The sequence below is a fragment of the Etheostoma spectabile genome, chromosome 4, assembly GCF_008692095.1.
Source record: "Etheostoma spectabile isolate EspeVRDwgs_2016 chromosome 4, UIUC_Espe_1.0, whole genome shotgun sequence".
In the NCBI taxonomy this organism is placed as follows: domain Eukaryota; kingdom Metazoa; phylum Chordata; class Actinopteri; order Perciformes; family Percidae; genus Etheostoma; species Etheostoma spectabile.
In genome coordinates, this window is record NC_045736.1 from 22,780,372 (window position 1) to 22,807,974 (window position 27,603).

At 38.4% G+C, this 27,603-nt stretch overlaps 1 protein-coding gene and 1 long non-coding RNA gene across 3 annotated transcripts in view; both read left to right on the plus strand.

The window, feature by feature from the left end:
- The first annotated feature begins 732 nt into the window (after positions 1 to 732).
- On the plus strand, positions 733 to 16,339 carry LOC116688350 (uncharacterized). The gene is made up of 3 exons (XR_004331764.1): positions 733 to 811; positions 13,609 to 13,614; positions 16,329 to 16,339. It is a non-coding gene; the product is annotated as an uncharacterized LOC116688350 (long non-coding RNA).
- An 8,485-nt stretch (positions 16,340 to 24,824) lies between these two features.
- Positions 24,825 to 27,603, plus strand: part of dlgap4b (discs, large (Drosophila) homolog-associated protein 4b) — a 126,266-nt gene continuing 123,487 nt past the window's right edge. For both annotated transcript variants that reach the window (XM_032513471.1, XM_032513470.1), the window contains exon 1: positions 24,825 to 25,174. The gene's annotated coding sequence lies outside the window, so the exon portion shown is untranslated. The remainder of the gene's footprint in view (positions 25,175 to 27,603) is intronic.

Sequence of the window (27,603 nt, forward strand, 5' to 3'; positions counted from 1 at the left end):
ATTCATTGGTTACATACATACATTACACATTTGCGCACGGTCTCCAGCGTTCTGTCAGTGTCTCTGCTTTACAGTGCGTTGGACAGTGTCCCTAAGTGTCTCTGCTTAACAGACAGACAGTGTCCTTGCGAAGTGCAGAAAAGTTGTGGGGCTCTAAACCCAGTCCAGCCGGTGCTGCAGAGTTAGAGCAACAACAGAAGAACGTGTACATAAGAAGGAGCTGCTGATGCAACACGTTCCAACCAGATGGAATTCAACTCTGGACATGATAAATACATTATGTTTAAGTTGAGATGCACTATAAGTATTTTATTTAACTGATACTTTTTAAACAAAATGCTGGTAAGTGTTTGCAGAACAAATATTACGGCACTTTTGTTCATATGGCAGAACATTTAAAAAAAAAAAGCACTATATACACTACTTTTGAATTCATTATTTCATTTTGCGATTAATCGTGGGAAATTATGCGATTAAAAGTTTTAATCGCTGCCCAGCTCTCAAAAAAAACAACTACTTTCATCAAGTGATATTTCCATGCCATGGGACCTTTAATTTATAGCAATGCATCATGTTAAATAAGATCATCTGTTTGTAGTGTCGCTGTTTTGCAAAAACCATGTATCTTAAAAAAGTCAACCTTCCATTGTAAAAAGAAACATTACTGTTTTCAGTATGGTGAGGGATAGAGCAAGACATATACAGTTTTACAAAAACTATTTCACAGCTCATTTTAATGAGTACTTTTTGGGCTGGACAACATATTAATTTATCCATTATCAAAGTATCCTTTGTGATTCATATTTAAATTGTTATATCCCTTCAATATTATACAAAACTCTTAGGCCTTGGATATGCCATAGATCTGCGCAGTGTGCAGTCGGCTTTTAATAGCCACAGAACACAGAATCATCACTTGGTGTAAATCATATGTGAATGGCTTTTTTCTAAATAAAACTTAAACGTACATATGCTAAATAGTGACCTACAGTCAAGTTGATCTATTATCAATTTTAGTTACAGCATTAAGCCTGCTGCAACTGGAAACTGGAAGCGTGGAGTATATGACATCTGACATCAAGAGCCATCGTGAATATATACCGATTACAGAAAAGACAATATCGGCAGTATTGACGGCCAAATAGGTTACAGAATTTTTTTTCTGTATTGACAGGTGATTTGAAAATCGATAGTCAATATAGATTTTCATGTTGCAATAATATAATCCTACATTGAATCATTGTGAAAACAAAACTTTCTACATATGTTGTTACTTTGGCCAGGTCATTATCAAAAAAGTGAATAAATAGATTCATGATTTTGTCCATGTTGACATTAGTTGCTTTATGTATATTTATTAAAAACTTTGCTTTGTTTAGCGTTTCATATAGCTAGACGTCTAAACTCTGGGACAAGGCCGTTATGTTTAAATAACAGCCATGCTGATTCCAAACAGACAGCTTTGTCAAGGCAGTTTGGGCTTTAGATACATTTTACACAGTGTCCATCGTTAATGACAAATCGTGTTCCGCTATGAACGTGCGCACACGTATTGTTTTTAATCACAAACACGGTTGGCGCAGTGAAGGCGCAGTCGCAGCGGTGGCCGTCGATGCTAGTAACGTACTCGTATTACAGAGTGCACAAAACAAAGCTTTGTGACTAGCATCTAATGACTAGCAAGCACATTCATACCGCAGCTACCGTACAGTGAGTATCTACCTTGAACAAACGATGCACCGGGTGCTCAATTTGAGGCACCAAGTGCTAAACAGCTTCCCGTCGCCACCCTTTTTCTCTTGTCCTCTATTCATTCCAAGCGTCATTTGTGTTTATCTTCTTTCTCAACTAAAGTTGGATCTAAATTCTTTTAGCCGCATTACCACGGACACCACACACCACGTGCTCGCTTTTCGGCAAGGACCCGCCCTACTTTGCATATGATTGGCTGGAATTTGTTTCATTGGTAGGTGGAGGTTCGATGAGTGGTTAAACCCAGCACATCAAAAACAAATCCTTTGTGGACTTTTTAATTTATTTATTTTTCTAAAATAGTCACAGCCCAGAAATCGGGCACCAGGCCCCAGTATTTTAAGCACTGCGTTAGTTAGAGCTGGGTTCCTCTCATATGAGGTGTAAGTGAAATCAATTGACTCGAAAGTATTAAACCGCATGCAAGTTCCCAAATTTATTTATTTAATTTTCTTCACTGCCGCACGCCGGACATCCGGCACGGTGCCAGAATACTTGAAGCCCTGTAATTGATTTACTGTAAGTAGTGCATGTATTACACAATTGAGTTGCTGTAACTGTATTAGCAATTTGCCTGGTTGACAAAAAGAATACATTTTGCACATTGTAACAAAAAATATTAGCCACAATGTCAGTTACACAACAGATAGCAGTCGGTCATACGTCGGTCACAAGGTTTACTATTAACCGCAACATTTTGTCCCATCTGTGTTGTTTTTAAGACAACATCAGTGACCAGTGCTAGTTAGTGTCTGTTAGCTCACAGGGCTCTAGGATGCGACTAACATTTTTCCTAGGTCTCACCGATGCACCTAATGTCCTCGCATCCCCTGCCTCCCCACAAACGAAACAATGTTGTCTATATCGATATGGTTTAATTTTGCGTTAAATTACCCATTTCTTCTGTAAAGCCGTGCCTGTGTTTGGATCTCTCCTCTTACTCTCCGCGCAGCCCTGCCCCCATTCACTCACATACGGCTCCCAGCCGCTGACAAAGCAGTGACAGCGCTGGTCCACACTTCTGACATTTGTCCGCAGTTTTAATTGTTACACAGCGGTATATTGTCAAGCATGAGAGGCAAGTTTTTCCGCTGGTAACTCTGCTATTGTGGCAGCCACGGCAAAAAACACAGAAGAAGTTATTAAATGCAACTAACTTCAGTTTGTAGAGTAATAACGTGTGAGACGGAGCCTGCTGGACCCATTCATAGTGAGTCAGCCGTCACTCTGTGAGTAGCATATGTCCATTGCGCTCCCCTCTCTCTCTAGCACTTATTGTTGAAAACAAGTGTAGGAGCTATCTCAGAGATACTTTTTTTTTTAATATATCCTGGGCTATTTATTTCAGATAATTTTCATTTACTTGTGTTGCAGCTGTATGTACAACATAAGATGAATACCGCACCATATGGATGTGAAAGCAGTTATAAAAAGGCTATGTGACTATAAAAATTTGTTTTGGTTAGAATCAACAAATAATGATAGTGATAATTAATCATGATCTCAATATTGATCAAAATAATTGTGATCATCATTTTGGCCTTAATCGTGCAGCCCAACTTTGTATCACATTCTCCAGCTTCATATTGGACTCAGGATAATTAATATAATCACTTTGTGTTACATTTTCCGGCTGGCGGTACTTAGGGACCGTCTATAAACTACAACACCGACACAAAAATATCTATTAATTTAATGATTAAATAAGGTAGTGTCTCCAAACTTACCTTAATTACAAGTTATCTCCTCCTATTTGTACTACAGCACTTACTGTTAGAACATTTTGGAGACAGAAATGTATTTAAATTATTAGATATTTTTATATTGTAGTTTATAGATGGTCCGTATGCACCACCAGTGTTACGGTTTAACTGGTTTTTGAATTAACTGGTGATAGAGGCAGATGTGGTGTAGGCGTGACCTTTCAGGACCCATTCCCAACTAACCAGGAAATAAACATGCTATTCGCTTTGCCTCTATTTCAGATTCATTTGTCGGGTCTTGTAAAACTTTACGATAGAAACGAGTTGCTGAGCATCTGGTCTCGATAGACATGCATACAAACGGTAGCCGTTGTCGTTACAAAATACATCATCATATATCATCCGTTGTGTGGCGAGTGTGTCAGTCACTGCAAGCCCCAGAAACACCCAGATGTGACATTAACATTAGTAAACACCTCTACATGTAATGTCTTGCAAAATGTGTTGGATTTTGTAATCTATATCTTTAAATTCCTTTTTATAGAAATGGGTTTTTCTCAGACTCTGAGTCAGAAAACTCAACTTCAGTAGCACTTACATACACCAAGCTTTCCAGTTTCACTCCTATCTACTTCTAAAAGCATTTACAGAAGGGTTTGTTCAGATATCATTCATAGCCTAATTTATGTAACATTTTATACCTGGAAAAACAGATTTTTTTATGGCTGTTGACACCATATTCTGATTAATGCAGTGATAAAAGGATATAGGCCTATCAAATAAAATCCCCTCTGTAAAAACCTTTGAATGTAATAAAAGAATATTTGAACATTTCAAATTACACTATACTTGGAAGTTTTTTTTCATCAGGGATATCTAAAAAATAATCTAAAAAACTAAGATAACTAGAACTCCTGACACTTCAAGTCAACTTTACTTGTCAATTCTGCAATGTGTGCCGGACCAGTGGCGGCGCCAGAGATTTCTTTTTGCTGGTGCTATGGGGTTGCTCAACGTTTCAGTGAGGGTGCTCTGAAATTTAAAGTTTCCCCTCGCACGCGCACACACACACACACACACACACACACACACACACACACACACACACACACGTTTATATGGAGCTAGATTTGTTTCTTTATTACATGCGAGAAAATAAATGATCTGAGAGAGAGAAAAAAATGTTTGAGAGAAAAAGTTATCACACTGATAGCAAAAAAGCATTTTATGAGAGAAATTTTTTTTTGAGAGAAAATGTTTTCATACCAATAGCAACAGACTAAAAAATTTAAATTTGAAATTTTTAAAATTATTTCTGAGAAAGTAAAAACGTACAATAATCTGGTTGCATAAGTATCCAAACCCTTAAACTAATACTTTGTTGAAGCACCTATTGATTTTATTACAGCACTCAGTCTTTTGGGGTAGGAATCTATTAGCATGGCACATCTTGACGTGGCAATATTTGCCAACTTTTCTATACATAATTGCTCCAAATCTGTCATACTGAGAGGACATCTCCTGTGCACAGCCCTCTTAGGATCACCCCACAGATGTTCAATTGGATTCAGGTCTGGGCTCTGGCTGGGCCATTCCAAAGCATTGATATTAGCTGGCGCAGATGTGGAGAGGTGAAATATCAGGGTTGTGCTTGTGTCTTTGTTGCTAGCTTGTTTGTTATCTATAATAGGCCTAACAAGAGGTTGGACACAGTTTTAAAACTAACTAAAGCGTAAATGTCACTAGATAATCTAAAAAGTATATATATATATATATATATATATATATATATATATTTTTTTTTATTGGTGGGTCCGTGGTTTAAAGTATCGTGGTAGAGTCACAAAACGTTACACTCGCCAGATGAGGGATATTTTTGTAATGAAAACGGCTCATTTGTTCATGTAGGTCTGTTTAGTCCAAAACTACTGTCCCAGCAACCTGTTCCTACCATAATGTTTTACAAGACCCCGACAAATGAATGTTAAAAAGAGGCGAATTGATCAGAATTGTTTACTGCAGCGGTGCAACCCCGCCTGCAACACATGTCACCAGTTAACTCAAAAAACTGTTAAACTGTAACACCGGCTTCTACTAGAGACCAATCTTATTTCTCCAGGTTGGAGGACTTCTTGTTTTAATAAAAAAATGTTTTTAGCTCATTGTTAAAGTATAATTCCGGTTGATTTCAACATGTAGCTCTGTTTGATTTAATTTGTAGTGCTGTCAGTAGTGAGACTATTGAAGAAAAAAAAAGAAAAAGAAAGAAAAAAAAAAAAAAAAATCGGTGCAGTCTATACCGTGTTATCCTCCTGCTAGATTTTGCACCTAAAAAGGCTTAAACAGGGCAGGTTTGTTTTTAGCCTCTAAACGTGCTCCAAATGCCATTACCAGTTCCTAGCCTTGTGTAGTTATTCCTTCCAAGTGAACACGGCGAATTTGACTGCAGGAGGTGTGACAGAAAGGCATAAAGGTTGTGACAACTGACTAGTGTGGACTTCACCGGAAAACAGGAAATAAACAGAGGTATGGATTAACAACTTTTTTACCTTTCTGTCACATCACAGTCAAATTCTCTGTGTTCACTTGGAAGGAATAACTGCATATGGTTAGGTACTGGTAATGACATTTTGAGCATGTTTAGACACTAAAAACAAGTTTAAAACTTGCCCTGTTTAAGCCTGTTGGGTGCAAAATCTAGCAGGATAAAACGGTGTAGACTGCACCAATTGTTTTCATTAGCCTCACTACTTACAGCACTACAAATTAAAAAAAAAAAAAAAAAACAGAGCTACATGTTGAACTCGACCAGAATTCTCCTTTAACCTTTCTACGTTAGGAAAGATGCGTCATTTGTGATTTAATATAAATTCGCTATATTGATACCAGAAGTTTGAATCGGTGACTATCTTTCCTACTTTGCTCACCTTTAATAAACCGAGAGCACGGATTATGAATCCGTGCGCACGTTTTTTTTTTCTCCGATGACCCCAGGGGGGCTCCGTAATTAGCTAACAATGGCTGAGTATAATTTACCAAGCTGTAACGTTACAGACAAACATTTCGCCCAATTCACGTTTGCATTCTGTATGAGGTGGAGACCAATGTCAGCCCTTTTTAATAAACACAAGACCTGTATTTCTACCGTTGAATTAGATAACAGACAGGCTACTGCTATTTATGCTGCTGTGCTTACCAGAGAAGATTCCAGAATGCGATGGCGAGTGGCAACACTGTGCTGGTGCTGCGCATTAGTCCTGCGCAGAAGTTTCATTGTGACGTTCAGGGAAAGTCAGAGATTCTTGCGCCAAACACAGTAAATAGCTAAATCAAATTGAACTAGTGCAGTGCATGGTGCAGTGCCCATTAAAAACGTGCCTGTTTGGAATGGGGTGAGTGCTTGCCCCCTATATTGCTTTGTGTGTGTGTGTGTGTGTGTGTGTGTGTGTGTGTGTGTGTGTGTGTGTGTGTGTGTGTGTTTGTGATAGTGATGATGGTATGAGTAGGGTGAATCCGTTTCGTGTACAGTCGCTGGATGACAGTGCTGAACTGGTGCATTTGTTTCTCTGTCTGTTTTAAAGGAGAATCTTGTGAGACAACAGGCAAAGTCCACTTTCTGTTACAACAGTCTTCACTTTAAATGAACTGAAATAAAGAGAAATGTCCTTCCCTTATCTTGAAATAATCAAAAATCAAAAACTTTGCAGAGGAGAAATCAGAATGTAATCACTGCGGAACCATCATCATCATCTCTCTCTCTCTCTCTCTCTCTCTCTCTCTCTCTCTCTCTCTCTCCTCTCTCTCTCTCTTCTCTTTACAATGAAAATTTCAAGTAGCTGCAAAACAGTTCTGCTGGTTTTGGGACCAGGGGGTCACATATTCTGATAACAGCTGTCAAAATATTGACCCATTGGGCCCAAAACCAGATGCTGACCAGAGTGATTATTGTTTCTTGTCTATACATATGAAGATAAGACAAGTCACCTAGAATGGTTTGGCTGTAGTTACAGGTGATTTCTGACAGGTTACAGTAGGGTCACATATTCTGATAACAGCTGTCAAAATATGTGACCTCTTGGGCCCAAAACCAGATGCTGACCAGAGTGATTATTGTTTCTTGTCTATACATATGAAGATAAGACAAGTCACCTAGAATGGTTTGGTTGTTGTGACAGGTTAATTTTGAAATGTTCAAATATATATGAGTTTATGTATGGGGAAAATTCACAATGAGTTCACAATCAATTATTACTTGGTTATTTATAATTTTCTCCCACAGCTCTTGTAGATAGTTAACAGCCTCATGCTGCCGACGAAGTTTTATTATTATTTATACCACCCGCATCCTCATGATTAAGTCTGCTCTGTGGTGTTTATTTGGGGCCAACAGAAACACGCACACACACAGAAACATATCTTAGTTTCTTTATTTAGATTTACAATTAGACACTAGTCACTCAAATACAGCCTATATCTCAAGTATGTATATACAACAACATTTCTAAACTCTCGGCGCTGAACCTTCATTATAAACAGCCTGCAGTTTACGCTGATAGCGTAACAGAGCCGTGACGAAGTCGTCTGTTTGAGTAAGATCAACCTGCACAGTGGCAACAGCGCCCCCTACAGTCACAAGATACGGTGGTCACAGAATTTGGTGTTACACCGGAACAGAGATATCCAATTGGCTGAATATCTCAAAACAAAAAATCCCCCCAAAAATTCAAATTCAGAGTCAATGACCATGAGCTGAAAATTGAAAGAAGTTGAAATTGTTAAAGTGTGGAGACCAAGAGAGGACCGTGTCTGTACACATTTCCACCAGCAAAATAAATAGAGCATTTTATAGATTATCATTTTTATTTTTCTATTCTTTTTTTTTTTCTTACGTACTCTTTGAGGGACATGCACATAATTTTTTTAGTATCTACAATTATATCAGAAGTATCCTGTTTACTTGTATTATTATGTCATATGTATTTGCTCCTTGTTGTTTATATGTATGTTTGTTCTAATGCTTTGGCAACAGAGATTTTGTCATGCCAATAAAACAACATGAAATTGAAGAGAGAGAGAGACACAGAGGCAGAGAAGGAGGGAGGGAGAACAGAGAGGGGGTGAGACAGAGAGAGGGAGAGAGACACAGAGAGGGAGGGAGACAGAGAAGGAAGGAGGGGGGGAGGGAGACAGACAGAGAAGGGGGGAGGGAGAGAGACAAAGACAGACACAGAGAAGGAGGGAGGGAGACAGAGAAAAAGAATGCACATAATTTGTTTAGTACCTACAATTATATTATACGTATCCTGTTTACTTGTATTATTATTATTATTATGGGGAATGCTGAATCAGCATTCCCACTAATTACATGAATAATTGATTCCCTGGGTAGCAGGGGGCTAAATGCAGACACCAAGTAATCAATATCTGGGCCTCTTAATCAGACACCATCAGAGATGATCACAATTTAATTGTGCAAAATGATCTTCACAGACAGTAACACCCACCTACCTGGATATGAAGAAGAAAGTTATTTTTCCTATTATGCAAATAGGTTTGTCATAGCCAGCCAGCCAGCCAGACACACACACACACACACACACACCAATTAATCAAACTGTCCTCTTGTCAATGCTAATAGCTTACATCATAGTGAGGGAGAGTCAGGAGTTATCACTTTGTACTGAGCAGACTGTCCATGAATGTCTCTTGGGTTAACATGACAGATAGTGGGTTGTGGTTACGGTAATGTCTCTTGTGTGAGCTGTGTTTATTTTTATCAGAGGTCAGGTAAAAACTGAAAAAATAATTTATTAACGTTAAACAACAGCTGAGTAAAGCTAAAGTCTCTTCTGAATTACATGACTAAATAGTTTTACAACAGATAATGGACACACATTTTAAAAACAAACAATATGAACAAAAAAAGACGAACTAATTTCAAAAACCTCCAGACTATGGCTGCTAAATTGCCTTTTTTTTTAAACGATCCTCATAATATATATTGGTTGAACAATGAAAACTCTACCAGTGTGTCACTTACGCATTGCTAAAGGTGTCCTGAAAAGTGTTTGGCTCACTGATCAATACATTTGAAAAACTACACTCCTTACTTCCTGTTTGTTTTTTTTAGCTCTTACCCTGGTGGGTATGTCTGTGCCATTGTTTACTGTGTTTTGAAACACGTCAGAGAAATACAGAAAAAAATTAGCTAATGCTACTAGGTAACAATTAGTTAACAATGCTAATGACCACAACACAATGAGTTTCATTATAAACACACGTGAGACAACTGGAATGAAACTCAAAGACCGACTTAAAAATCTGACCAATACCAACAGAAATGTAAAAGCATTTGATAAGGTTAGTTGTTATCCCGTAAAATGGGTTTTATAATGCCTAAATTGTAACAATATCTCATTATGTGCATAGTACATGGTAGCTACATGCCCTGGTCAGCTGCAAACAGCTTAGCTAGTCTGCGGAGTTACTAATTCCTCTGACCAAACAAACAAAAAATACTGTTTGGTTGGTTTTTACTGTAATAACAGGCCATGCAATATTGTGTGCCCCTTATTTTAGCCAGAATACTTGTTTAATGCCTATTTAAGGTCACAAAGGTAAGTATACAACACAGCCAGAGACGTGGTTCAACTTTTAAAGGAACACATTTTATTTCAACGAGTTTAAAAACAATAACAGTTTAAAACACATTCACAACAAAAAAGGAAAAAATAAATATAATTGTGCTGAGGCTTACCAGTGGAGGGGGAGGGAGTACGAGGTCAGTGAGGGAACGTCACCCGTGAACACACAAAAACACACAACAGCAAACACGGCAAACAAAAACATGGAGACACACAGCACACAGGAAGGGGATACCACCACCCGGACCCCAACACCACCACCTTTGGCTCTCAGCAACTAAATTGGGAACAAAAATGGGATACACAAACAAACACAATTAGCAGAGTTTTCTCCACAGAAGAACTTCAAAATCAATATAAGAGGTTATAATGAAAAGGACAAACTGAAAGAAGCTTAACACAATATAGACACTAAATAAAGTGCCAGAACCACTAGTGGTTCCAAGAAGCAGTGCAAAACAGGAATATAAATTCAAAAGAAAACACTTGGCAATAAGCGGCACGGACGTATGACGCACTTCACGAGCAAGAGGGCGGTATGAGGACTATGAGATGTTTTTATGGGGGGGGCCCTGCATTAGTGATTGTCCAAAGAAACACCAGGTAGTTACAAATTAAATTCATACTGCTGCACAAACAAACAAGCAAATGTTTGTATTAATGTTAATGGTTAAATGTAGCTAGGTGACTTACTTTTTCTAACCCGCTATCCAAGTTGCAAGTTCTTTTCCCAACTCCAACAAAACTGGAAGCCAGAAATTACCTCCTTGTTTAGTGTGTACAATGTAATTGAAGGTTTCATTACCAGTAATATTTCTCTTTATAATGTTACTTTTCACAGTAAGGTATTTACATTTTTCTTTTGTTGTACAAAATGACTGAGGGGAGGAAAAAAAAATTCTGATTTTAGCTTTCGAAGTTTTAGACTTTTAAATGTAGCAGCTGCTAGAGTATTAAGCAACATAAGTAATTTTGTCTTTAGAGTTCTGATTTTAAATTCTACTATTAATGCTGTTATCTCACTTTGACTGGGTTTGGCTCATTTGCATTGGATGCACGGTTGGGAATCCCTCAGGGATACAGCAGTTTTCAACATATTGTAAAAACAGAGGAAAGCATGCCTGAGGTGGGATGGAAAGATAAAGATACAGTACACACACACACACTCATTCACACACACACACACACTCCCACACACACACACACACTCCCACACACGCACACACACACAGAATACAGACAAACACTTATGACAGACTCTCATGTACTGCTGAACTACAACATTAAAGGACACAATATTTGCACAAACATGAAAGCCACAGATGTCTGAAGCAAATCCAACATGATTTATAACCAGAATCTTTAAGAGTTCTGTCAGGATGCCACACAGGCTAAAAACAACAATCTTACAATATCACTAACAATTTTCATAACATAGATTGCACTTATTATTTCAATTATATTACACAACATTCTAAAGACTATGTCAATTGGTATAAGTCAAAAGTTTAAATTCTTGAGTTTTATTTTCCCTTTCCTTTTTAGTCACATACATATCACATGAACTATTCATGCTAGTTAACAGTTCTCCAATATATTACAGCACATTTGTGATTTTTCAAAACAAAAACAACCTTAAGCATAAAAGTGGTAACTCCTTCAAAGGGCTTCATACACATTTCTATTACATTAAGGGTAGAAATATGCTAAGGTCATAGCTTTAGGGCGTAACCTTTAGATATTATAGTTTTTTATGATTGCAATGACAATTTTTTCAATACTTTTAATAATTTTCCTAAACTCTTAACGCACAAACACACTTACAACACACAACTGGCAAAACAGCTGACTTTATGCTCAAAATCACACATTGTAAACTAAACTCCGACATTAATTTTCAAAATACAAGAAATTAACACAATACACTATGTTTACCAAAACAATGCAAACATGTGTCAAAATCACATAATTCTTCCAAAACACAACCACATGTTATCTCCCAAAAGGAACATTTAGTCAGTCATAGCTCAATGTCATAAAAACACTAATATCAGGTGGAATTACAGAAACTGCATTATTTATATATGTCAGGTCTGCCTTTATACAATAGATAATAGTATACTGTATTTATCATGGATTGTGTTTTACACTTCAGTTTCTCTTGAAGCCTCTACATTTTTGTTTTGTCGGGTCTAGTAAATTCATGCATTTTGTTTCTTTTGTTGCAGGAATTCAATTCAATCAGGAGAGACGTTGTTGCAGATATGCAAAGATTTGTTCTACATAATAAGAAATGTACACAGTCTTTGGGGATTAGACTTCCATAAAATAAAGAAAAATAAAAAATATTTTAAAGAGGTAGAGAAGCCAGGCATATGGAGCTTAGACACTTGTGATGGTGGAGACGGAACCCAGAGACTGAACAAAGCAGCTGTCTGCCGGAAAGGAACTCAGGTTTGCAGTGGTTGACAATGCCCAGAGGTGAAAGTGGAGGAGGGTTACACGTTTGCCTGAAAAGACAGCTGATAACAAGGAGAGAAGATATTTAAAGCAGGATGTCATGCTGGGATTGGATCATGGTTGGTTTACTGAAAAGTGAACGTCTTTCAACAACTGAATATTTTAGGGAGAGATGATGGTGATTGAAGTTTATTTGGACGTCTTCCTGAAGGAATTTGTGCCTAGCTTCATTAAAAAAAATGAATGACCCATCTCAGAGTAGCTTTACAGAATGTAAGGTTTACAGTCTGAAAAAAAGGAAACAATGACAGATTTGTCTTGGTACTCGTCTTCCTCTCCATCATGCAGGAAGTTTTCTTACTTTCTGTAGGTTCATCTTTACTGTATTGTTCTGTTTCCACACAAAATCAGCCCAAATAGGTCCTCTACTTACTGTATGTACTACTGTAACATATCAGAATAAGCTTTGGCCAGGTTTGCAAAAATAAGCAAGAAATTTGACTTTGGTTACAGTAATCTTTGCGTGTGTTCCCTAGATGAGAATCAGCTGTGATGGATCTATTTTCATAACTTCAATAAACTGTTTCTCTCATTTACAGTAACAATGGAATAAAATACAGGGGATATATTTGTGTTTCAATTTACAATATGTACAGCTGTTCCCTTAGACTTTAGCCTATAAGTTAGGTTTAGAACATGATGTTATCTGTTCTGACATACAGTGTGAAAGCATTTTTTTCAGTAAAAATCCATTGTTTTGGTCTTGGTTTAGCTTGTGTGTAAAAGACGTTTAGGCATTTTAAATTTATATTAACTGTATGCATTTTGTGTCAGAGCAACAAGAAATATGTTAATTGTTTAGCCTACACAGACAGATGTTGTGCTAACTGTGAGTTTAGGAAAGTTGTTAAAAGTATTGAAAAACTTGTCATAGCAATCGTAAAAAACTGTAATGAACGTCAGTTACATTCAAGCTATAACCAAATGAGTTGCTAAGACTATCAGCTCCACAACATTGTCTCTGTATTTCTCAGTATGGCTATGTTCAGAAGATTGTCTTGTCCGGCAACTTTCGTTTAGAGACTCAAGTGAAGATAATTACCTCTTCTGAAGAGTCCATCATGGTTATTTTTAATCCTCTGTGTCCACCTTGGTTACTAGCAAATGTGTGGAAGAGGGATGGGGGGCTGTGCGCAATCACGGAAGGCGTGTATCATGTGGACGCGCCAACAGTTTTGTTGTCCTTACTTAGAATTCCTCATGGGGCGATAGAGTCTACGCACTATAAATACTGTATGTGTCATGTGTTATTTATTGGGAGTGGTTCAAAAATAATTGCAGATATGTAAGGTATACACACAAGCTAAGTATTTACAGTGCAAAGAGGCTGTGAAAACAACTAGATAATTCATGTCATCTTCACCTACTCATTCTGTAGCTTTCCTGTACATTTAACATTCAACAGTGTAGCTGCTTCACTAGTGTTTAATGCAGATTTTCCATAAAGGCACAGATACACTTTGCATGAATGCACCAAGTGTTTCCAAGTCCTTGCAGGCGTGGATAATGCACTACTGCAGAACAGATGCATTGTAGCCTATGTATTTATAATACATAATGTTCAGACAATGAATGGAAGCTGGTGCTGGTTTTTACAGCTAAATCCTTACTTGCAATGCCACATGCATTTGAATTTTCTCCACTTTGGACCCAAAGACAGTAGTATTATGTTTTCTGAATGATCTTTCGTTTAATAACAAATCATGCAAGAGGCTTTCTTGATAGTTTGGTTTTTGAGATAGTTTGATAGTTTTCTAATTCTAGTGAAAATCATTTCAAGTGTTTTCTCAGATCTTCAGGAAAAGGTCAGCAACTGTTTGACCAGAATATTAACCACATGACTACAAAGGGACCACTTTGACACTGGATATTAAAGCTCTTTATGATCTTTAGTTTGACATGTGCCATTGCCACAATTACTGTAGCCACTTTGCTGAAAAGGATTTTCCTCATCTGGTCCAAAATTCGTTGAAGAATCTTCCTTTTAACCACAGCTAATCCTAGTGTTAAAGAAGATACATTTCTTGCCACTGTTATTTTACGGGGTCGAAAAAGCATTCTGGCATTGTTAGCTTTGCCCTTTTTTTAGTTGCTAATCCCTTAGTCCCTACCTCTGTTGCAAAACTGCTTCTGCTCCCATTTGGCTTATTTCATTCTTTTCCCCCCATCTCTTAATGTCCATGTTAGCATTAAGGAACCATCTGTGGCTGTGTTTCGGCCACTGGCTCAAGGCTCTGGTCTTTAAATAGAAGACATGGATGGGTTAGCCTGGGTGAGCATGGTCAGGCTTTGGATCTGTTGGTGAGTGTGTTGGTAAAGCATGGATGTTGTTGAGTTTATTAGAGGATACATTTTTTAAATGGATGCACTCTAAAAACAGGAAATAGAGTAGTGGATAATCCTCCAAGAGGATGTGATGCAAAGTAAAATAGCAAGCCTTCAATCTGGACCCACATTCAGATTACATGCTGTAGCACTGCCATTCCGTAGAAAAAAGGAAAAAAGATCCGTCCATATCATGCTTTAGTATTTACAGTATTTACATGATCTTAGGTACTTTTTGATATAGAGGGAAGGTGGGTTACAAAACACTTATAGAACTGGAGTTACATCCAGATAACCTTTATTTGATTCCACTTTACTTCCAGTCTACCTTCTGCTCATTGTCTGTTTTTCTTGTGTGTTTACTTGTTTGTTTGTTTGTTTTGCTTTTATTGAAGAAAATGCTGCTGTAACAAGGACATTTCCCCGCTGTGGGAAGAATAAAGTATAATCTAATCTAATAACTTTGCCTTGAACGAGTAGTCCACCTACTGAATAGAAGACTACTGCCAACAGTTGTGAAAGAAAGTTGGAATCATGGCAAGCATACAGTAGGTTTTGCTCTTGATCCATCTTTGCTAGATGTGTTCCTGAAAAGGAGAAATAACTGAGTATTTCTTCAACTTTCTTGATGTCTTCATCAACAATCTCTACCAGCATCAACAACTTGTAGGAGGCCCAATAAAAGGCCTATACTGACCAATTACCAGCTTTTAGTCTATTTGAGGAGATTTGCTTGCTATGCTGTGGCTGTGAGAGCTAAATGACTAGGCTTCAATATATCCTGTAACCCCTCAACATACAACAACAACAACAACGAGGCCTACTTAAAAAATTAAATCCAGGATCACCCAGGAAAAAAGTCGTTCTAGGTTAATTTTAATTTAATTTTTTATTTTAATCTGTTTATTGATCCCCAATGGGGAAATTACAATTTACACTCTGTGTCCACACTTTTGTTAGTAATCACACACAGTCCTGAACTACACACACACACACATGCTCAGGATCTATACATGCACATGCATATACATGTTCAATTTTCACTGCAACGCAACTTCATTTAGCAGGGTGCTGCGTTGGCCGATCAAATACATGGAAGTACACACTCCTGGAAGATTACTTATAGTAACGTGGATGTGGTATTTCTACAGTTTACCTTGCGATTGATGGAAAAAAAAAATAGTTGCTGCCATGATAGCTTTTCAGAGTTGTAAAAGCATGTCTCTGAGTATTATCTAAAGTAGTCTTTAAACGCATTAATATGTTAACCCTCATCAATGCAGCACCCCGTTGTTGTTTATTTCATTTCATTTCAGGATTTTTCTTCAGGACAGAATGATGCATATATCAGCAATATAAAAGCATATGAGAACTGAGAACTGAGGTGTGTGTGTGTGTGTGTGTGTGTGTGTGTGTGTGTGTGTGTGTGTGTGTGTGTGTGTGTGTGGTGTGTGTGTGTGTGTGTGTGTGTTGAAGATGTTGAAGATGTACAGTATGAGGGATGATGTGGGAAATTGAGGTCAAAACTCAATAACAACATAAAGTAACACAACTCATCTGTTTTTCTCCGTCTAAATACGAGCTCCACTTGCCAGTTAACCTCTAAAATGCCCTTTCACTCGCAGCAAACATTGCAAACGTGTGCAATGTGTATGCATGTGGCGCTGTGTGTTTTTTAACCTTTGTTTGCCTATACAGTGAATGTGTGTATAGACTACACATTTGTGCATGTGTGTGTTAGTGTCTATCTGGGCTTGAGTCAGATCACGTGACCGGGCAGATGTTGACGTGGTTCGTCTGCTGATAAGAATAGAAAGAGAGACACAAGCTTGAGAACCGTAAGGACAATTAAACCGTTTCTGTTGGGATGAGTGAGAGGCGGCACATTTTTATGACATTTCTTCTGGCAAAATTTCCGGTTTGAACGAGAGAAAAGACAATAGAGGGAGAAAGAAATGTAAATACAAAACAATGCAGCAGTTTGGCTCTTTGTCTCATGATGGACTGGGTTGTTGTCTTACTTTGCTCAGTTTACTTTCACAGAGGAAATAATTGGTGTGACCTCTGGGAGTCTAACACAGATTAATTATCTGTGTTTTTTGTGTGAGAGCTGTCTTCTTACAGCCTGACTGAAGCAAAGGTCAGAGAGGCAGTAGAATGTGCAGGTAGAACCCGCTTGATGGTGTACATAGGCATAGACTAGGTGAAAAACGGTTTTCTATATGATATATAGTATTGCACTCAGAATTGGATTATAACATTGTCTCTGCAATAGGAACATGTTTGTGGTTTTATTTCAAGAGGTAAAGGAAATTTCCTAAATTGTGGTGGCACGGAAAGTAATTTACAGATGTACAGATACTGCTGGAAGATAAATTGTGCAATATGTTGCTGTAAAAATAGAACAGGGAGTAAGAAGTGGCATCTCAGCACCAACAAAAATGGTCTACATTAAAGGTGGTGTGGAGTTTCCATTAATATGTTGACTGGAATGAAATTGGTTTAGTTCTTCGTGTGATTAAAAAAATTGATCTGCTGTTTGTTTCATTTTGTCTTGATACAAAAAGGAAATGTTGTTGATGTAGAGAAATTAATTCATTTAATTCCTAATCGGTATGAGATAAAAAAAAACAACATACAAATCACAATTCATTACAATGAAAATACTGCACTGTTATCAATATTATACTGTCATTATAATTATACACCAACAGGTTACGTTATTCAACGATTCCCAGAACACTTTGAACTGATTACACAAATCAGTTAAAACATTTCTGGACTATAATATAGTTCTAATTTCTCAAAGCCTGAGGTATGGTTTTGTCCTGGGCTAATGATGCAGCCACCGGCTTCTCCCAGGGGCCCATAAACTCCTGTGTTCCTGCCACTAGCTTCATTTGTCGGCATTCACCCCAGGATAAGGGTCATGAAGGAAGCATGGCTAAGACCAGGTTCAAGGTCTGGACAGTCCAGCTCCGAAAAGCTCAGGTCTATAATTAATGTTATGTATTATTGTATTTCGTATTTAATCATGTGTTTGTTGTCAGAATTTCCCTATGTGTGACTGGCAGGATTTGAATAGTAGATTTGGACAGGTTAGGTGGAACAGCTCTGATTGTTGGCACAGAAGGTTAAATAGCTACTACGGTACCGCACTCAACACCTAAATTATTGCAGAAAGACATTTCTTTTGAATACTCCTCTTTCTATGCTGGTTTCAACAGTCATTGTTTAGTCATTAATCACACAGTTTCTTTGTGTGTAGAAAACTACATGCGGCATCTGTTTTTTAGGATGCCACTAACAGACTTGTGTTGATTGACAGTCGTTCTGTCAGTGGGTCAGTCAATCCACCTCTTTGACCTCAACAACTATTTGATGGATTACCATGAAATCAAAACTCAGGATGAACTGTATTTACTTTGGTGATTCCTATTTCTTAACATTTCAACTAGTCTAGCACCATCATCAAGACAACTTTGTTAAAAAACCAATGCCATGTTGTTAAATATTAGCATGCTAACATGATAAACTAAGGATAGCATGAAAAACATTACCTGCTAAACATTAGCGTGTTAGCTCAAAGCGCTTTACAGCCTCACAAAGCTAATGGAATAAATCTTGTGGAAAGTGCCATTGATAAATTATGCAGAAAAAAATACCAGCCTTTTATTTTGTGTCATGGCCCTGAATACTCTAAATCAGAATTTACATATGTGAAAAAGAGACTTATGGTTAAAGCTATTTTCATTTTTTTCATAAGCTTTAAGTTTAAATATCCTTTATGTGGGAGTTAGCTACTGAGACAATTTGTTCTAAAGGAAAAAAGTTTGCAATTGTAGTGGAAGTTATACTTTTGACCACGAAACACCAATGAGAATAGAAAAATCAATTTACCACTGTATAAACTCTCTTCCTGCTGGTTCCGCTTACTGGCCAATCGTGATTTTCAAATGAAAAAAAACACTAAGCAAAAAGTATGAGAAAGTTGAACTTCTTCAATCCCCACTACATGGGGAAGAGCAACCATGCATCCACTTGCTGAGGTTAAAGTATGTAAACAAACTAAAGTGCATCCTCCCAGTGACACAGGAGGTCAGAAAATTGTCATGCAAATCAGAAGCCACCCTGTAGTCTGTAGCTCTGTAGCAAGTTCCAGGACACCACTGTTAACGTCACTGATGACATCAATGGATTCACTGAGTCTGTGGTAGATTTAATTTGTTAAACAACAGAAGCAACTGTACCCACACCTGTACAGTAAAATCTTTACTACAGCCATAAACCATTGATTACCAGAAAAAACACCCACTGCAGCCTACAAATTAAGAATGCAGTCTGGAAACACACACAATTTGTGAGAATGTGAGAAAAGCAGTGAAGGAGGCAAAAAGGGACAACGTGAAGAAATGGGAAAAACCATTACAGAAGGGATACCCCAAAAGCACGTGGCAAAATCTAACTATGACAAATTACAGGCTCACCCGTTTCTCCTTGTCAAGTGGAGAAGAGTGGGTCTTAAGCTTTGTTTTTAAAACGAAGCTTAAGACCCACTTTTTTAAATTAGCATTTAATTCTGACTAGGGCAATACTGTCTCTTAGGTGTCCTCCTTCTGTCTGCTCCTTTCTATGCATTTCTGGAAGGCTTTTAATGTCCTGCAGCGCTGCACCACTACAGCACTTTTAATTAAATCTGTATGTTTTGTATGTGTTATGTATTGTTTTATGGCTTTGTTGTAAAGGACTTTGGGTACCTTTCGGCTATTGTAAAGGGCTATTCAAAACAAACCTGATTGAACTTGATTGAAGTGCTGATGCATACGCCATAGCACACATCATCATATCTCACCTGGAACGGGAACTCAATCTACTAACTCAGTGGTTAAAAAGGCAAGGCAGAGGCTATTTCACCTTAAGACGCCTGAGGAAATTCTAGGTATCACGGCAGTTTCTACTATTGCATCATTGAGAGGGTGCTGATGGAAAACATCCCTCCCTGGTACCCAAACAGCATCGAACAGGACTACAAGGCTCTGCAAAGAGTGGTTAACTTGACTAAACACACAATGTTCGGTGCCCTACCCTGCCTAAAATATATTTACACCCGGCGTTGCAAGAAAAAGGCAACGAGAATCATTAAAGATCCGAACCACCTGATCAACGGCCTTTTCTCCCTGTTGAGGTTGGGTAGAAGGAGGAACTTATACCCTCAAGTCTCTAGGATCCTAAATAAGGACACTGCTTAAGGCTACCTTGATTGATTGATATATACCTTTTTGTATCAAATTTGAGAGATGTTGACAGAACGATGTACAGCACTGAAATCCCACTTGGATGAAATGTGGCATACACTGTACAGTGTGATTTGTACCTTACATGCTGTGAAATTGTATAATGTGCTTATTGCAGGCAGTGAGTGTTCATTATATGCATTGATGGGTACTTTAACATCATTATTTTTCTAGAAGACCCACACGGAGCCATTGTGGAGTAAAGATGGTGCACAAGGCAAAACAGTGTGCAGACATACACTGTGCAATAAGTAGAGATGATGTGGACATTGTACTTGCATTTATAATAGATAAACTTTTACCATTCACATCCTACTCCATAACAAAAACCAATTAAAGGTGGTTTCATCCCACCAGCTAAGTTGGCCTGAATGCATTGATTACTTTTCTACTTGTCCTCGTCACAGGAAGCTCTAATTTTGAAATCCAATTACCCACCGAGCTAAAAAGCCTTGCAACTGACACCAGCTGACAGCCTATTCAGATGGTAACATTTAGCAGAGGCGGACAGGTGCATCTGTGTGTGTGTGTGTGTGTGTGTGTGTGTGTGTGTGTGTGTGTGTTGTGTGTGTGTGTGTGTGTGTGTGTGTGTGAGTGTGTGTGTGTGTATTTGACTTGTAAATTGGCAGGTCTCTCTTTCTGCTAACTTATATTATGCATTCAGCAGTGTCTGCATTAAAATGAATGATCTGACAGGAGGACAGGTGTTTGGCAAGGGTAGATGCTTGAAAGCGGTTGGTCATAACATTATCAGAGTGCAGGCGGGCAGATTTAGAAATGGAGACATGTGCCATTGTTTATGTTCTTAGTATTCCCTTTGAGAGCTACTCGATATGCAAGCTTTTGTTTAATCAAGTTGATTGTATTCTAGAGAAAACAATGTATTATTGAAAGATGCAGTACTGAATTCAAGTCAGGTGTATACTCAAAGTTCTCAAGGTATGTGGAATTTGTCATGTTTGTCTACAGCCAACATTGACAATTTGATAAATCTGAAGAAGGTGCTACAACATGTGTGATTTGTTTATTTACATGTAGTTTGCAATTCATCAGATGGTTGACATCTAGAGCCATGTAAATCAACACCGTAATAGGGATAAATTCTCTTCCCTGTGCCTCTTCTTCTTTACCTTCCAGCCGTCGGACTGAAGATCCAGACTTACTTAAGACTTAATTTGTTAATAAATTGTGTGGTGTAAATTATGGAATGCTTTTGGTTTTTCTTCATGATTTAAAGCTCGGTACAGTGACACAAAGCTCTGAACTCATTTGAACTACATGGCTCTAACGTCCGTACAAACTTTTGTTCCCTTGGTTAATGAGCTGCCAAGCATTCTCTTACACAGCGTGCAGTTAGACAATGTTGTCAGCAATGTTGATGAGCAGGTGCAGACATTATGCATAAACAGGACTATTTCCCTAATTAGACCAGGTCACAGTTACACCAGTGTTCATGGAACAGAGTGAAAGGTCCCTTCCTTTCTGCAAAATGTCACTACTAATTCTGATTTTCGTGATTGTCTTAAACTTTATCTTCTCCTCCGAAGAGGAAGCGAGAGCATTAAACAACTTAAATTATGTATGTGTGTGTGTCTGTGTGTGTGTGTGTGTGTGTGTGTGTGTGTGTGTGTGTGTGCGCGTGTGTGTGTATGAGAGACCATCTGTTTATCAGCTGGACCATCACATGACTTCTACTCTGCCACAGTCATTCTCTGTCCTTCATTTAATCCATTAATGCATGCATATTTACTTCTAGCACTGATGTTGAACATAAATTAATCCTGCTGTGGCAATAAAGATGAATTGGCTTAAATGTAAATTCATTGGTTTTTAATATTCATGGTCATGTGGCGGAGGCCTTGGACGCCACTATCATGTGAAGCAAATGTTGTGGAAACGCTCAAATAGATGCTTATTAGTCTTTGATTACTTATGATTACACTGTCTCTCTAGTACATAACTTCCTCCAACACAACACACACACACACCCCACACACACACGCACACACACACACATGCACACACAACTCACCTCGCAAAGCAGGTAATCCTCCCCTCATATTTCCTTCTCACACAGCACAGATGTTGCTGAAAGACATGCTTAGCGAGGGAGAGAGCAATAGAGAAGCACTTTGATTCAGATGCACATGAGCTGGGCTTATCTGCAGGGTTCATGTTGCAGCAGACATGATCAGAATACATGGTGAAGTGCCTGCCAAGCATTGTGGGTTCATGTCTAAATCTTACGGGCATTTACCATCAGTCTGTCTTCTTTGGTGCCTTTTAAGCTACTAAGACAGTAGAGAAAAATGTCACAGAGCTGTTCATTTCTTGAACTTTACTCTAAGTGGGTTAAATCTTCATCTCCTGGAGAAAGTGTCAAGTGAAAAGTAGCTGAGCAGTCACTTCATTACCAGTTCAGTTTTAAATATTTTTGCCTCAAAGCACTTGAAGGGAGGTCTGATGGCAGTGTGATCAATGAGTAACAACTTGCTCTGCTTTGGAGAAAAGTGGTTACTGTAGTCTGCTGAAATTGATTGATTGAGAGAGAGCAGTGCTTTGGAATAGATTCACATTGCACTAATGCACTAGCAACCTTCTAACCCACTAATTACTTTTTTTCTTCTTTTTTTTACTGCAGAGCTAAATTGAGATTATTACATTTGAGATAAGTTAAAACTGCAAACATCAAAGCATTGTACTTGTAAATTGAACTTTACTGTATGCAACTGCCAAATCACCATTTTGGCCAAAAGATACAAAAGACATTCACAGAAATATTTTGCAATCGCAGTGCTAATAAGTATTATGACTGGGTTATTCTTACTTCCAGTGTGTGTGAATGTTTGTGAGGCAAATAACCCTCCTTGTGTGCTCAGCTTTGTAGTACATCAAGGTAAATGTCAACCTTTTAAAAGAATACTTGTATTTCCTCCATGGCCTTCACCTCCCGTGGACGAGAGCAATCAAATGTGACAGGTGGAAACAGGCCTATAATAAAGCAATAAACCTGTGGTACTCCTTCTGCATTACCTTGCTTAAACCGTGTTTGATGTCTCAACACCACACATGCCTTCCTGTCTTTTTCAGTCTATAGACAATGATGTACGGTTAGTGTGTGTTCTGTGTCATTAGTTTGTGGATGCAAGTATGTTTTTTCACTAATTCCAGCATATTTTTAGACTGTTCCAAGCTGAATTTAGATTGACATAATAAAAGAGGTAGCAGCTAGAATAGGACCAAAGTGTTGGCCTAGTTAGGATACACAGTGAGCTGTCCATGGTCCTGGATCCATTTCATATTGTATCACTATTACTATTACTCTCTTTCAGTTCTCAGTCTGTGCTTTATTGGCATAACATACAGACTCCATAGAAAGCAGAGGATGACTAGATTAATTACATTACCTGTACAGAAAGATCAGTCTGATAAGAACAGATGGGCAAATCTACAGTGTTTTGTGTTCAGAATGGTTGCTCATTTCCCTTAATGTGAAACAACAACCAACACATCATACAGGAAGAAAATTGGACAGAATACATATGTTGTTCTCCCTCTCTCAGTTCACTTCACTTCATACTGTATACGCCTTATTGGCTTTACAGGAAATAGGCTTAATGGTACCTAACCAATGCACCCATGATATTAAACGTGAGCTTGAAAAGCTTGAAGCTTAAACTTTAAATCATTTTGCATTTTTGGTGAACATTTTGTTAACTACACTTACAGACAGCCATTGGTTTTCTATTCATTTCTGCTCGGTATGCTACTTTATTAAATAAGTTAATGTTGTGTAATTCATCACAAGTTCAAGGTTGCATTTATTTTTGCCACAAGTTGCGTTATCATTTCCGTAATGCATTTCATGTGCAGATTCATAGTGATAATACAACTTGGACCAAAATTAAAGGGGCACATCATTGCTATGATTAAATAACATTATCAAAAAATTATAAAAGAAAGCATGTGTTACAAACTGTGGGGATTGGGTGTGGATTTGAAAAGATAAGGTATAGGGAGGGTCTACCATGCTGCATTTAATGGTTTTATGGGAAATGCAGGATCTATTGTTTTTGGAGCTTGACTCATATGGACTATAAAAGTGTTTCTTGGCCTCTGCTCATCTCTTTAAATGATTTTTTTTATTTTTTATTCTGTCTTTGTGAGTCACCAAATTCTATCGGACTGCAATTCTAATTTGCTAACCATCAATAACCATTTTAATGCAGATGTCATGGTTTACACAGCTCAAGCAAATTGCAAGTTTGCGTTTATTTAATTGCCAATATCAAATGGAAATTAATGGACGCCAATGCCTGCCTGAAACAGTAGAAAACACAATTTCTAAAACAAAACATGGTTTCGCTTAGTTTTTACAGTAATGTAAAGTACAAATAACTACAAATGAATATCTGGTAGCCTAAATACACTGAAGCCTTTCACTTGTGATTTGCCATATCTCTCTCTCTCTCTCTCTTCTCTCTCTCTCTCTCTCTCTCTCTCTCTCTCTCTCTCTCTCTCTCTCTCTCTCTCTCTCTCTCTTGCTCTCTCAGCAGCATCTCAGTATCCTCCCGGCTCGCCTGACAGACGGAGGCAGTCCCCCTCTCGTCACGTTGAGGTGAATATAAAGCTCGGTAATGGAGACTGCTGTGGACCGGGGCTCTTGTTTTTCTCCCCGTCGGAGATACACAAACTCACTGGACAAATAAGGCGTCAAATGACAAGCCCCGGGTTTCAACGCTTGTCTTCTTCTTCTTCTTCTTCTTCTTCTTCTTCTTCTTCTTCTTCTTCTTCTTCTTCTTCTTCTTCTTCTTCTTCTTCTTGTTTATCAACGCCTCTTCAAAAACAGATGCCCTGCTCGGGAAGTTACGGACAAAACACGGATAAATCTGCCGAGTCGTCTTCTTCAATTTCCAGAAGGCGCTCTCCCCCGAAGGTAAAACGGCTCCACGGATACCAAAACTGTTGAATTGCTGGTCGATGTTTGTGTCTAGCAGCCGACGTATAGCCCACTGAATGTATACCTTTGTGTGTTTTACGTATTAAGTGAAAAATGTTTGACAGCAGTGAACATTTCGTAGGCTACAAAGTGGGTGGGAAGGTGACTCATAGGCTTCTGATTTCAAACTCTGTTTTGGAGTCAGTATATACACTGCGCCTTTGCGGGTTTAAAAAACAAGCAGGCTATTTCTTAAAAAACATGCCACTGGCTCTACAGGACGTCGGGTTTGCAGGGTGTGTATGTGGTGAAACAACACAACAGTGGGCGATCTGTCTGTGTGATGCTGTGATGTGTGAATGAAATGATGAAGCTCATCCTCCGCGGTTTTCTCACCAATATTATATTGACAGTAAAAGAAATGCGTAATGGAGGTTTGTAATCTAATTGGCTGTTGACATTGCGACTTGTCAGATGGGTTTAGCATGATGTTTATCACAGCCTGCAGGGTTAGTTCCCTGTGTGTGTGTGTGTGTGTGTGTGTGTGTGTGTGTGTGTGTGTGTGTGTGTGTGTGTGTGTGTGTGGTGGTGTGTGTATGCGTGTGTGCGTGTGTGTGTGTATGCGTGTGTGCGTGTATGCGTGTGTGTGTGTGTGTGTGTGTGTGTGTGTGTGTGTGTGTGTGTGTGTGTGTGTGTGTGTGTGTGGTGTACAAAGAAAGTCGTAAAATATGAGTTTGTGCCACAATAACAAAACCTCACATTGCCATTGGCACTTCCAGAGGTGATATGGTGTCTTGAGTTTACCATTTATCATTTATGCTCATGGTCTCACTAGACACTATGCATCTATAACTTTCTAAATTTTCCGATAGAATGCCATAATGTCAGGTGGCCAAGCGGAAACAGGCAACTTGTTATGTCTTTATTGTTCAGTGTTGAACATAAAGAGGCATCATTTTATTGGGTAAAACTACCAAAGCACAGACACACTTGAAAGAAAGGAATCCAGGAGGTGTTTCATTAATCTTTTGTTGAACGGAGAACTGTGACAGACTAGATGCGCCATGTGTTTTATGGAGGCTTAAAAACATTATATTTAGTGGAAGATTAGTTTACTGCAACTACTTAGAAAAAAATGGCATTCTATCATTAAGCCTGCTTCCAGAAACAATGATTTAGCTCAGACTCGCAGTCCTATATTTACAAGGAGAGTTAATCCACAAACTCAAATGAGTCCAGCTCTTTCCACTAACCAGTCACTCACTTCCCACAGCATGAATGAGCAGGGCCAGATCAAAGGATAAGCATAGGGTTACTATTATGAATATGAAAAAGAATCTGGCCGTCTCTGTTTGGTACTTTAAAGGATGCAACACCATTAACTGATCCAGATTCAGCTGTGCTAAGCCAGGGATACTAATCTATAGTCAATAGTATTTTTCCCAACAGTTTAATCAAATCAACTCCAGTGTAGCACCACTATATGACATGAGACAAGTTGTAATCCCTTGATGCGTGACAACATGCTTGGATCGTTTAGTAGGTTGCAGTGTCTTTAATTCCATCAAATTAACAATGAATTTAGTTCTAGCTCATTCACCCATTCCGCACAGCTTTTTGAGTGACCTGAAAAGCAGTCTAACTGCTGTGCCCTCAATTTTCTTCAGCTGCAAAAAAAAAAGATATACAGACAAAATACAGCAGGCTATGCAAACTCACAGCCATTTATGTCCACCTTCCCTCTCTTGCTCTCTCATCCACTTTCACACAGACTACCTCTCTCTCTCTCCTGCTAGTATGCACTCAAACTGTGTCTCATCGCATCTCATCACTCTCAGCGGCACTCTGCCCTCTCTGCTTGTCTCTGTCGCACTTGCACACACATGTACATGTGCACACACAAAAAGAAGCAAACCAGCCCACAGCCATATTGCTTATTTTCTGATAACGTCTGTGATCTTTGCACTTACCTCTCATATGCATCATCTTGTGTCACAATTTGATTCTTTGTGTTTAATTTTTGGTTTGTGTGTTGACATTCTGCACTTCTTCTTGAGTTGTAGTTTACTGTACGTGATGACCTCGCTCTTTGACCATAGTAGGTTATCAGTTTGTTTAGGTATATTACAAATGCATGTGTTTCATGTGACATATTTTATGAACAGAAATAAAACAGAACCAGAATAGAACTTCCAAACCTCGGAGGGTTTCCAAGGGCAGGTCATTTCTATTTTCTCTATTTGCGCAGTGGCTTCATTTTAGAAGGATGGTATATTGCAGAGGGCCATTTATAATGTATAGAGCAGTCCTGTATTAAATATCTGCAGAGTCAGAGGTGTGTATTCCACTGAACAGTCAGGAGCTAGATTACACCAAATTGCATCAATGAAGTGATGAAAGCAATAAGAGGAAATGCAAAAAAGATC